Source organism: Moschus berezovskii, chromosome 4, assembly GCF_049115385.1.
Source record: "Moschus berezovskii isolate FMDL1 chromosome 4, NW_MosBer_1.0, whole genome shotgun sequence".
NCBI lineage: Eukaryota > Metazoa > Chordata > Mammalia > Artiodactyla > Moschidae > Moschus > Moschus berezovskii.
Genome location: NC_142463.1, coordinates 2,897,430 through 2,909,095, shown reverse-complemented (window position 1 = coordinate 2,909,095; position 11,666 = coordinate 2,897,430).

The following is an 11,666-nucleotide window of genomic DNA, read 5'->3' as shown; positions in this document are numbered from 1 at the left end:
CAGTGAATTCCCACTGTGATGCTAAAGGGAACTGAGTTCTTTAGTCCTCAACTTACATGAATATCAGCAGTATTGACGCCGTCAGCCTCTCTTTCTCTTTGGTTTGTGGGACATGCCACTCTCTTTGTTTGAAAGTTCTCCCTGTCCGCTCTGCAGGCCCGTTTCTTCTGCCCGGTTACTCACTGAGGGAATTCTTTAATGCTTGATTCTGGGTCCTCCTCACCCCACACCCCCTCCTTCAGCAAATCTCATCCACGTGGCTTGAATTTCCAGTCATCACTTCATGGGAAATAGATGGGGAAACAGTGTCAGACTTTATTTTTCTGGGCTCCCAAATCACTGCAGATGGTGACTGCAGCCATGAAATTAAAAGATGCTTACTCCTTGGAAGGGAAGTTATGACCAACCTAGATAGCATATTAAAAAGCAGAGACATTACTTTGCCAACAAAGGTCCATCTAGTCAAGGCTATGGTTTTTCCAGTGGTCGTGTGTGGATGTGAGTCGGACTGTGAAGAAAGCTGATCGCCGAAGAATTGATGCTTTTGAACTGTGGTGCTGGAGAAGACTCTTGAGAGTCCCTTGGACTGCAAGGAGATCCAACCAGTCCATTCTAAAGGAGATCAGTCCTGGGTGTTCATTGGAAGGCCTGATGCTGAAGCTGAAACTCCCAATACTTTGGCCACCTCATGTGAAGAGTTGACTCACTGGAAAAGACTCTGATGCTGGGAGGGATTGGGGGCAGGAGGAGACGGGGACGACAGAGGATGAGATGGCTGGATGGCATCACCGACTCGATGGACATGAGTTTGAGTGAACTCCGGGAGTTGGTGATGGACAGGGAGGCCTAGCGTGCTGTGATTCATGGGGTCACAAAGAGTCAGACACGACTGAGCGACTGAACTGAACTGAAACGTGGTTTGTTCATTGGTGTTTCCTACCAGCTCCAGATCCACATGTTCATATATCACTCACATGATATCTCAGGGATGTCTCAAAAGTCGCTCAAACTCAACATGTTCCAACTGAAATTGTGAGCTGCAGTATGAAGGGGGCCACAGCGAGGGATGGAGGGTGGCTTCCAGTCGGCACAAAAGGAGGGCTTCAATCCAAGAGCACATGAAGAAATGAGCGCTGCGGGTGGCTGCATGAGCATGGAAGTGGGTCCTTCCTACCAAGCCTCAGATGAGACTCCATTCCAGGTCAACACCTCAGGTGCAGCCTTGCAAAGGACTCCTGACCCATGAAAACTGCAATGACAAGTGGATGTGGTTTTCAGCTACTGAATTTGTGGTAATATGTTACACAGCAGTGGGTAACAAATACACCCTCCTTCACCAATTCCTTCCAGTTTTATCCCCTGACCCCTATGCCCACCAATCCTGTGTCACCAAATCACAGCCTCCTTTCTGGCTTCCGCTTCAGGCCTTTCCTCAACTCATCTTTCTCTGTCTTGTCCCAGCACATTTTCGCATGTGGGTCCTTTGGCTTGGAATCTTCTTCTGCCCCCCGTGCTTCTGGGAAAGCTGATTTATTCCTCAAACTTTGGTCATCAGTTACTCAGGAAAACCGTTCTTGAGTGTCCTAAGTACAACCCCACTTGATGCCTCTCCTCAGTGGGTTTTGTCATGGTTGCAGCTTTACAGTCATTTATGGCATTTCATCCTCAGTGACTGCATCTTCTGTCAGAATGTAAGCTGTAGGGGTCAGGAACTATGCTTAGTTTTGCACATTACTGTACCCCCAGCACCTGGCAAACAGTAGATACACTGGTTAGATGAATGAATGATCAAATGGACAAGTGAGTGGATGGATACACGTGTCTATTTTTAAAGGAATGTAATTTATTTATTTTTTTAAGAAACAGTTTATTTATTTGACTGCCCCGGGTCTTAGTTGTGGCACCTGGGATCTTTGATCTTCCTTCGCAGCACGCAGTGTCTTTAATTGCAGCACATGGAATCTAGTTCCCTGACCAGGGATGGAAACCAGGTCCCCTGCAGTGGGATCGCAGAATCTTAGCCAATGGCCGACTAGGGAAGTCCAATATATCCGTTTTGGTGCTCAGAGTTTATGATACAAGCCTTCCTACCTCCAAAATGTTTGGAATTTTGGAGCCAAAAGTGCTGCCTCCTGTGTACTCACACAGGAAGACCCAAACTAAGTTCAGTTTTGCTCTTAGAAAAAGATGGTTAATTTCTGATTTTGAGACCTTAAGCTGTCTAGCAATAAGAGAGGTACCTGATTTTAACCTATATGCCCAGTACATCATGAGGAACGCTGGGCTGGAAGAAGCACAAGCTGGAATCAAGATTGCCGAGAGAAATATCAATAACCTCAGATATGCAGATGACACCACCCTTATGGCAGAAAGTGAAGAGGAACTCAAAAGCCTCTTGGTGAAAGTGAAAGAGGAGAGTAAAAAGGTTGGCTTGAAGCTCAACATTCAGAAAACGAAGATCATGGCATCTGGTCCCATCACTTCATGGGAAATAGATGGAAAAACAGTGGAAACCGTATCAGACTTCATTTTTGGGGGGCTCCAAAGTCACTGCAGATGCTGATTGCAGCCATGAAATTAAAAGATGCTTACTCCTTGGAAGGAAAGTTATGACCAACCTTGATAGTATATTATAAAGCAGAGACATTACTTTGCCAACAAAGGTCCGTCTAGTCAAGGCAATGGTTTTTCCCGTGGTCGTGTATGGATGTGAGAGTTGGACTGTGAAGAAAGCTGATCGCCAAAGAATTGATGCTTTTGAACTGTGGTGTTGGAGAAGACTCTTGAGAGTCCCTTGGACTGCAAGGAGATCCAACCAGTCCATTCTAAAGGAGATCAATCCTGGGTGTTCATTGGAAGGACTGATGCTGAAGCTGAAACTCCCAATACTTTGGCCACCTCATGTGAAGAGCTGACTCACTGGAAAAGACTCTGATGCTGGGAGGGATTGGGGGCAGGAGGAGACGGGGACGACAGAGGATGAGATGGCTGGATGGCATCACCGACTCGATGGACATGAGTTTGAGTGAACTCCGGGAGTTGGTGATGGACAGGGAGGCCTAGCGTGCTGTGATTCATGGGGTCGCAGAGAGTCGGACACGACTGAGCGACTGAACTGAACTGGACTGATATCCCAGGACGTGATCAGCTGCCTAAGCAGCGGATGCTATTTTCCAGAGTTTGTTGCAACAATGTTTCCTGTTCCCTATGCTCCTCTAAATAGGATTCTGCTATTCCTCCCATCACCCTGGAGAAGGAAACGGTAACCCACTCCAGTATTCTTGCCTGGAGAATCCCATGGACGGAGAAGCCTGGTAGGCTACAGTCCACGGGGTCACATAGAGTCGGAACGGAACGGATTCCTCCCGTCAAGAGGTAGGCTCTGAGCCTCCTCCCCTCCAACCTGTGTGAGCTGTGACTACTTTGACCAACAGAGAGAGTGGATGGTGCACCATTACATGTTTTCCAAGTTTAGGTCGTAAAAGACCACACAACTTCTGCCTGCTTCTCTGGAGATGCTTGCTCTTGGGGAAGTCAGTCACCAAGTAAGAAGACCAGCTACTCTGAGGCTGCTTGGCTGGAAAAGCCACACACGTAGGCACTGCATTCAACAACGCCCCTGATGAGCTGGCATGGCCAACAGCCAATAGTGACTGCCAGCCAAGTCCAGTGAGTCATATTGGACATCCATCCCAGGGGAACCCTTACGCTAGGATTCTGAGCCCCAGCCAATATCTGGCTACAACCTTATGAGAGACCCTGAGCAAGGACTGCCTGGCTAAGCCCTTTATGAATTCTGACCCACAAAATCACGAGCTAAATAAGGTTTCTTTTTTTAAAGTGAAGTATAGAGTTGATCTGACAGTAATGCATTAGTTTCACTTTGCTAAGTGATCCTGTGTCATATATATATGCATATATATGTATATATATATTTCAAATATATAAATATTTGTTGTTGTTGTTTGGTCACTCAGTTGTGTCTCTTTGTGACCCCGTGTACTGTAGCACACCAGGCTTCCCTGTCCTTCAGTATCTCCCAGAGTTTGCTCAAACTCATGTCCGTTGGAGTCCATGATGCCATCCAACCATCTCATCCCCTGTTGCCCCCTTTTCCTCCTACCCTCCATCTTTCCCAGCATCAGGGTCTTTTCCAGTGAGTCAGCTCTTCATATCAGGTGGCCAAAATACTGGAGCTTCAGCTTCAGCATCAGTCCTTCCAATGAGTATTCAGAACTGATTTCCTTTAGGATTGACTGATTTGATCTCCTTGCTGTCTAAGGAACTCTCAAGAGTCTTCTCCATCACCACAATTCGAAAGCATCAATTCTTCAGTGCTTAGCTTTCCTTATGGTCCAACTCTCACATCTGTACATGCCTACTGGAAAAACCATAGCTTTGACTATACAGAACTTTGTTGGCCAAGTGATGTCTCTGCTTTTTAATATGCTGTCTAGGTTGGTCATAGCTTTTCTTCCAAGGAGCAAGCATCTTTTAATTTCATGGCTGCAGTCAACATCTGCAGTGATTTTGGAGCCCAAGAAAAGAAAGTCTGTTACCGTTTCCATTTTTTCCCCAACTATTTGCCATGAAGGGATGGGACCCTACACCATGATCTTAGTTTTCTGAATGTTGAGTTTTAAGCCATCTTTTTCACGCTCCTCTTTCACCTTCATCAAGAAGCTCTTTAGTTCCTCTTAGCTTCCTGCCATAAGGGTGGTATCATCTGCATATCCGAGGTTATTGACATTTCTCCCGGCAATCTTGATTCCATCTTGAGCTTTATCCAGTCCGGCATTTCACATAATGTACTCTGCACATAAGTTAAATAAGCAGGGTGACAATATACAGCCTTGATGTACTCCTTTCCTAATTTGGAACCCATACATTTTTCCATGTCCTGTTCTAACTGTTGCTTCTTGACATGCATACAGGTTTCTAAGGAGGCAGATAAGGTGATCTGGTATTCCCATCTCTTGAAGAATTTTCCAGTTTGTTGTGATCCACACAGCCAAAGGCTTTAGCATAGTCAGTGACGCAGTAGATGTTTTTCTGGAATTCCTTTGCTTTTGCTATGATCCAGTAGATGCTGGCAATTTGATCTCTGGTTTCTCTGCCTTTTCTAAATTCAGCTTGTACATTGGGAAGTTCGCAGTTCATGTATTGTTGAAGACTAGCTTCAAGAATTTTGAGCATTACTTTGCTAGCATGTTTAAATGAATGCAATTGTATGGTAGTTTGAACATGTATATAGACAGAGTTTCCAGATTATTTTCCATTATAGATTATTACGAGACACTCAATTACTCCGTTATGCAGTAAATCCTTGTTGCTTATCTGTCTTGTGTATAGTAGTTTGTAGAAGATACAAACTAACCCCATACTGCTAGTTTACCCCTCCCCCTTCCTTTCCCCTTTGGTAACCATGTTTGTTTTCTACATCTGTGAGTCTGTTTCTGTTTTGTATATAGACTCACGTGTATTAATTTTTAGGCTCTACATATAAGTGATATCATTTAATACTTGTCTTTCTTCACTAAGAAAGTAAGTCATTTGAGTTAATTCACGAAGTATAATGGGTCTTCCAAGTGTCACTAGTGGTAAAGAACCTGCCTGCCAATGCAGGAGACACAGGAAATGCGAGTTCGATCCCTGGGCTGGGAAGTTCCCCTGGAGGAGGGCATGACAAACCACTCCAGTGTTCTTGCCTGGAGAGTCCCATGGACAGAGGAGCCTGGTAGGCTACAGTCCATGGGGTCACAAAGAGTCGGACATGACTGAAGCAACTAAGCACACATGCACGCACCAAGTATAATACTGTCTAAGTCCATCTGCAAATGGCAATATGTTATTCTTTTTTATGGCTGAGTAATATCCTATCGTGTATGTATACCACATCTTTTTAAGCAGATCAGCTATTGATGGGCACTTGGGTTGTTTCCATGTCTCAGCTATTATAAATGGTGCTGTTGTGAATGCTGGGATGCATGTATCTTTTTTAATTAGAGTTTTCATATTTTCCAGATATATGCCCAGGAGTGGGAATGCTGGATCATATGGTAGTTCAACTTTTAGTTTTTAAAGGAGCTTCCATTCTGTTTTCCATAGTGGCTGCACCAATTTACATCTCCACCAACAGTGTAGGAAGGTTCCTTTTCTCCACACCCTCTCCAGCAAAATAAGTTTTTTTAAGCTGCTAAGCTTGGGGGTGACTTTTCACACAACAGTAACCAAGGTCTGTCTAGTCACGGCTATGGTTTTTCCCGCGGTCATGTGTGGGTGTGAGAGTTGGACATGACTGAGCGACTGAACTGAACTGAACTGAGTAGCATGAAGAGCAATTTCATACCCAGAGTGGGGTATTCAGTTCAGCTCAGTACAGTTCAATTGCTCAGTCATGTCCGACTCTTTGCGACCCCATGAATCGCAGCACACCAGGCCTCCCTGTCCATCACCAACTCCCAGAGTTCACTCAACCTCATGTCCATCGACTCGGTGATACCATCCAACCATCTCATCCTCTGTCGTCCCCTTCTCCTCCTGCCCCCAATCCCTCCCAGCATCAGAGTCTTTTCCAGTGAGTCAACTCTTCACATGAGGTGGCCAAAGTATGTTTCAGCTTTAGCATCTGTCCTTCCAAGGAACACCCAGGACTGATCTCCTTTAGAATGGACTGGTTGGATCTCCTTGCAGTCCAAGGGACTCTCAAGAGTCTTCTCCAACACCACAGTTCAAAAACATCAATTCTTTGGTGCTCAGCTTTCTTCACAGTCCAACTCTCACATCCATACATAACCACTGGGATAACCATAGCCTTGACTAGATGGACCTTTGTTGGCAAAGTAATGTCTCTGCTTTTTAATATGCTATCTAGGTTGGTCATAATTTTCCTTCCAAGGAGTAAGTGTTTTTTAATTTCATGGCTGCAGTCACCATCTGCAGTGAGTGGGGTGTTAATACACCAAAAACTCAAAATGCACAGTACTGTCCTGGGACTGGGCAGAAGGCACCTGGAAGGAGCTGAGAAGACTCTTGGTGGAACCCTGATGGGCTGCAGGCTGTGGATGATGCTCAGAGTGAGAAAAATGCTGGTGGAAGATGGAAGAAAAATTACCGTTAGACACTGATGGGAAGTTTAGCAAAACTGTTGCCTGCAATAATGTAGGAATGGAAAACTGTGCCCAGTGAACTGATGTCTGTGGCACAGAAGATCTCCAGGGAAAATGTTGGAAGTTCCAGTTGCACCTGAGTGACAGGTCTGAGCACGCAGGGCCAGGGCAAGCACAATGAAGAGGCTGTCGTAAACGGCCGGGTGTGGGGTCCACAGGCAGCCACGGTGATAACTGAACAACCTTGTTATTCAGCCTTGCTTTGTGCTCTGTGAGAAAGGACTGGAAAAGGAAGAAAATGCCAGAGAGCCATCCTGTTTTCTGTGGCAGTGGGGAAAGGAAGTCTATAGCAACTCTAGTTTGGGGAAATTTGAGTGTCAGAACATCTCTCACACTGTGCAAATTTAATTGGCAGTGCTATTTTTATTGTGAAACACGTCCTTTAAGAAAGGGGGCGCGGGACCTCCCTGGTCATCCGGTGCCTAATAAGATTCCACCTTGCAGTCCCTGGCTGGGTAATTAAGATCCCACATGCTGTGCAGTACCTAAGCCCACACGCTGCAACTAGAGGGGCCGTGTGCCCCAACGAAAGATGGTGCGGTGAAGATCTTGTACGCTGAGCCTAAGACCCGATGCGACCAAATTAATTAATTCATTATTTAAAAAGAGGATGTGGGTTCGATTTCCTGGTCAAGGAACTAAGATCCCACGTGCCTGGCACACAGTACCGCCAAAACAAAGTGGGAGGGGGCAGAGAACTGAGAACACCACCTGCCTGTCTGGGACCTGGCACCGGCCTCTCGGCAGCTTTGTGAGGGAAGTCACATTGGCGATGCATAGGGCTGCAGAAGGTGTCCCCTGAGTCTTCAGGTGAGAACTGAATAGCAGTTGTGTGAGAAATCTACCCAAGGCTGAAGAAGGAACAGCCAGGAAGGAAAAGCTGCTGTTACTTTCCCCATTGCCGCAGAAGACAGGTCAGTTACTTGTCTTGTTTTGCTTGTTTTTCCAGTCCTTTCTCACAGTGCACGAAACAAGCCTGAATAAGAGTTGTGCAATTATTATTGCTGCATTCTTGCTGTTCACACAGGGCCAGGAATAGTTTCTATATCCACTAGCCAGAGTGGAAAGTCTTATTTGAAAACTGGCTATGATGTGGAGATGCCAAAATAAACTCCCTGTGGGCAAAGGGCAGAGCTGGAAGGTATGGGTGTGGGGCCGCCAGGCCTCCACAAGGGGTAGAGAGGACTTGGGTTGGCAGGTGGGACAGTTAACTTGGGATCACTTCATGAGGGTCCTGAATGCCACGAGGGTGAGTGAAGTGCGATGTGGGGATCATAGACATTTTTACCATTAGCAAAGTCTCAGCCTTCCCACAAGGTGCTGGGTGGGTGCAGCCTCTACTGCCTCTACCTACCCACTCTCCCCGACCTCCGCACCGTCTTCAATCTGTAGCCATTCAGAACTATAGACTCCTGTTATTAGGGCAGAAAGAGCCCCAGAGGCCTTGTAATCCCAGCACTCCACGTTAGAGAGGAAATGTGGCCCACTCTTTCCAGAGGAAATGTGACGCCCTCTTTCCAGATTCAACTTGCTGGCTCCTCCTGATCTGAATGTCGGGGCGCCCAGGGGCCCGGCCCTCTCTCCTCCTCAGTTTCCTGTCTTCTGATGCCATCCTCATTCATTCTGTGGCTAAAGAGCCCAATATTCCGATGATCTGTCCATGCAGAGCTCTTGTCCTGACCTCTTCTCGGAACTCTGCGTACATACATCCATCCCCAGCCGTCTGCTCACCATCCCCACCTGGATGGCCAACAGACACCTCGGATTAAACACGTGCCAAATGCAGCTCCGGCTCTTTCCCCCCAGACTTGTCCTCTCAATCTTTGGCATCTCACCGTCCACCTGGAGGATCCTGCCGAAACCTAGGTGCCGTCCTCCATCCCGACCTTCTTCCACTCCCGTATCCAGTTCAGTGGAAGGTCTTTCCTGTCCTACTTGGAAATCTTGGACATCCCATTTCTGCCAACATGATCACACACACCAAGCCCTGCTGATTCTTTCCTAGACGAATGAGATTGTCTTCTCTCTCCTAGACTCGTCCTCCTGATTTTCCAGAAAAGGAGAGAAATCTTTGAAAACATGACTCAGTCCATTGCCCTCCTGGCTTTAAGTCTTCCAATTGCAAGACCCTTATCATGGGCATTTAGGTGAGCAATAGCAGTTTTATATTTGTGAATATAATTTGACTTTCCATAAATGAGACTTGGTCAAACATTTTATGAAATTTTTTAACTAGCAAAATAGGAAACTTTCATCCTCTGTTCACTTAATATTATGAGAAATAGCTCAAAAAAAAGAAAGAAATAGCTCATCACTATTTCTTATACGGACTGTGAAGAAAGCTGATCGCCGAAGAATTGATGCTTTTGAACTATGGTGCTGGAGAAGACTCTTGAGAGTCCCTTGTACTGCAAGGAGATCCAACCAGTCCATTCTAAAGGAGATCAATCCTGGGTGTTCATTGGAGGGACTGATGCTAAAGCTGAAACTGCAATACTTTGGCCACCTCATGCGACGAGTTGACTCACTGGAAAAGACTCTGATGCTGGGAAAGGTTGGGGGCAGGAGGAGAAGGGGACGACGGAGAATGAGATGGCTGGATGGCATCACCGACTCTGTGGACATGAGTTTGAGTGAACTCCGGGAGTTGGTGATGGACAGGGAGGCCTGGCGTGCTGTGATTCATGGGGTCGCGGAGAGTCAGACACGACTGAGCGACTGAACTGAACTGATTTCTTATATAAAAAAGGTCTTTACTACTTTATCTCCATTGGGTACATAATTTTCTGCTATTTTGAGGAATTAATTTCTGTGGGTTTTTTAAAACAATTATTGGAGTATAATTGATTTACTGTGTGGTGTTAGTTTCGGCTGTATAGCAAAGTGAATCAGTCATACATGTACATACATCCACTCTTTTTAAGATTCTTTTCCCATATAGGTCATTATGCCAAAGAACTGATGCTTTTGAGCTGTGGTGTTGGGGAAGACTCTTGAGAGTCCCTCGGACTGCAAGGAGATACAACCAGTCCATCCTAAAGGAAGTCCGTCTTGAATATTCATTAGAAGAACTGATACTGAAGCTGAAACTCCAATGCTTTGGCCACCTGATGCAAAGAACTGACTCATTGGAAAAGACCCTGAGGCTGGGAAAGATTGAAGGTGGGAGGAGAAGGGGACGATAGATGGTTGGATGGCATCACCGACTCAATGGACATGAGTTTGAGCAAAGTCTGGGAGTTGGTGATGGACAGAGGGACCTGTCATGCTGTGGTCCATGGGGTCGCAAAGAGTCGGACACGACCGAGCGGCTGAACTGACTGCCTGTCTTTACAGAGTACTGAGTAGAGGTCCCTGTGCTATACAGTAGGTCCTTATTAGTTATGTATTTTGCACATCATGTGGGTTTTTTTAAGGAGACTTTATTTTTTATTGAAGTAAAACCATTTTTCAAGTACACAAATCATATGTATACAGCTTGATGAATTTTCACAAAGTAAAGTGAAAGTTGCTCAGTCATGTCCAACTCTTCTACCCCATGGACTGTAGCCCACCAGGCTCCTCTGTCCATGGAATTCTCCAGGCCAGAATACTGGAGTGGGTAGCTGTTCCCTTCTCCAGGGGATCCTCCCAACCCAGGGATCAAACCCAGGTCTCCCACATTGCAGGCAGATTCTTTACCGTCTGAGCCACAAAGTAAATACACCCATTAACCCGGGCCCGGATCAAAAACCAGAACACTTCATGTACTCCAGAGCCACTTCCAGTCACAGCCAAGATTCAGGCCACACCACAGTCTTCTCTCCCCTGGGTCTGGACTTACATAAACGGCATCGCAGAGTCCGTGCTCCTCCACCATGGCTTCTCAGGCTCAGCGTTCTGTTGGTGAGATCCGCCTGCACTCTTACTGGTTGCAGTTCAGTCCTGCTCGTAGCTGTACAATACTTCTCTGTCTGGATGTACCACCACTCACTGGCGCATCCTCACGCTGAGCAAAGAGCTGGGCTCTAGCCAGCCCAGGGCTATCGCAGATAGTGCTGCTATGAATGTTCCTCTTCGTGTCTTTTGCTGCACATGGTACTTCTTTCCATTGCGATACGCCCAGAGATAGAGTTACTGGGTCACAGGGCACATTTATGTTCATCTGGGTCAATAACACTCTTCAGTCGATTTTGTCAGTCTAGTCAAGGCTATGGTTTTTCCCATAGCCACGTATGGATGTGAGAGTTGGATTGTAAAGAAAGCTGATCGCCGAAGAATTGATGCTTTTGAACTGTGGTGCTGGAGAAGACTCTTGAGAGTCCCTTGGACTGCAAGGAGATCCAACCAGTCCATTCCAAAGACCAGTCCTGGGTGTTCATTGGAAGGACTGATGCTGAAGCTGAAACTCCAATACTTTGGCCACCTGATGCGAAGAGCTGACTCATTGGAAAAGACCCTGAAGCTGGGAAAGATTGAGGGCAGGAAAAGAAGGGGATGACAGAGGATGAGATGGTT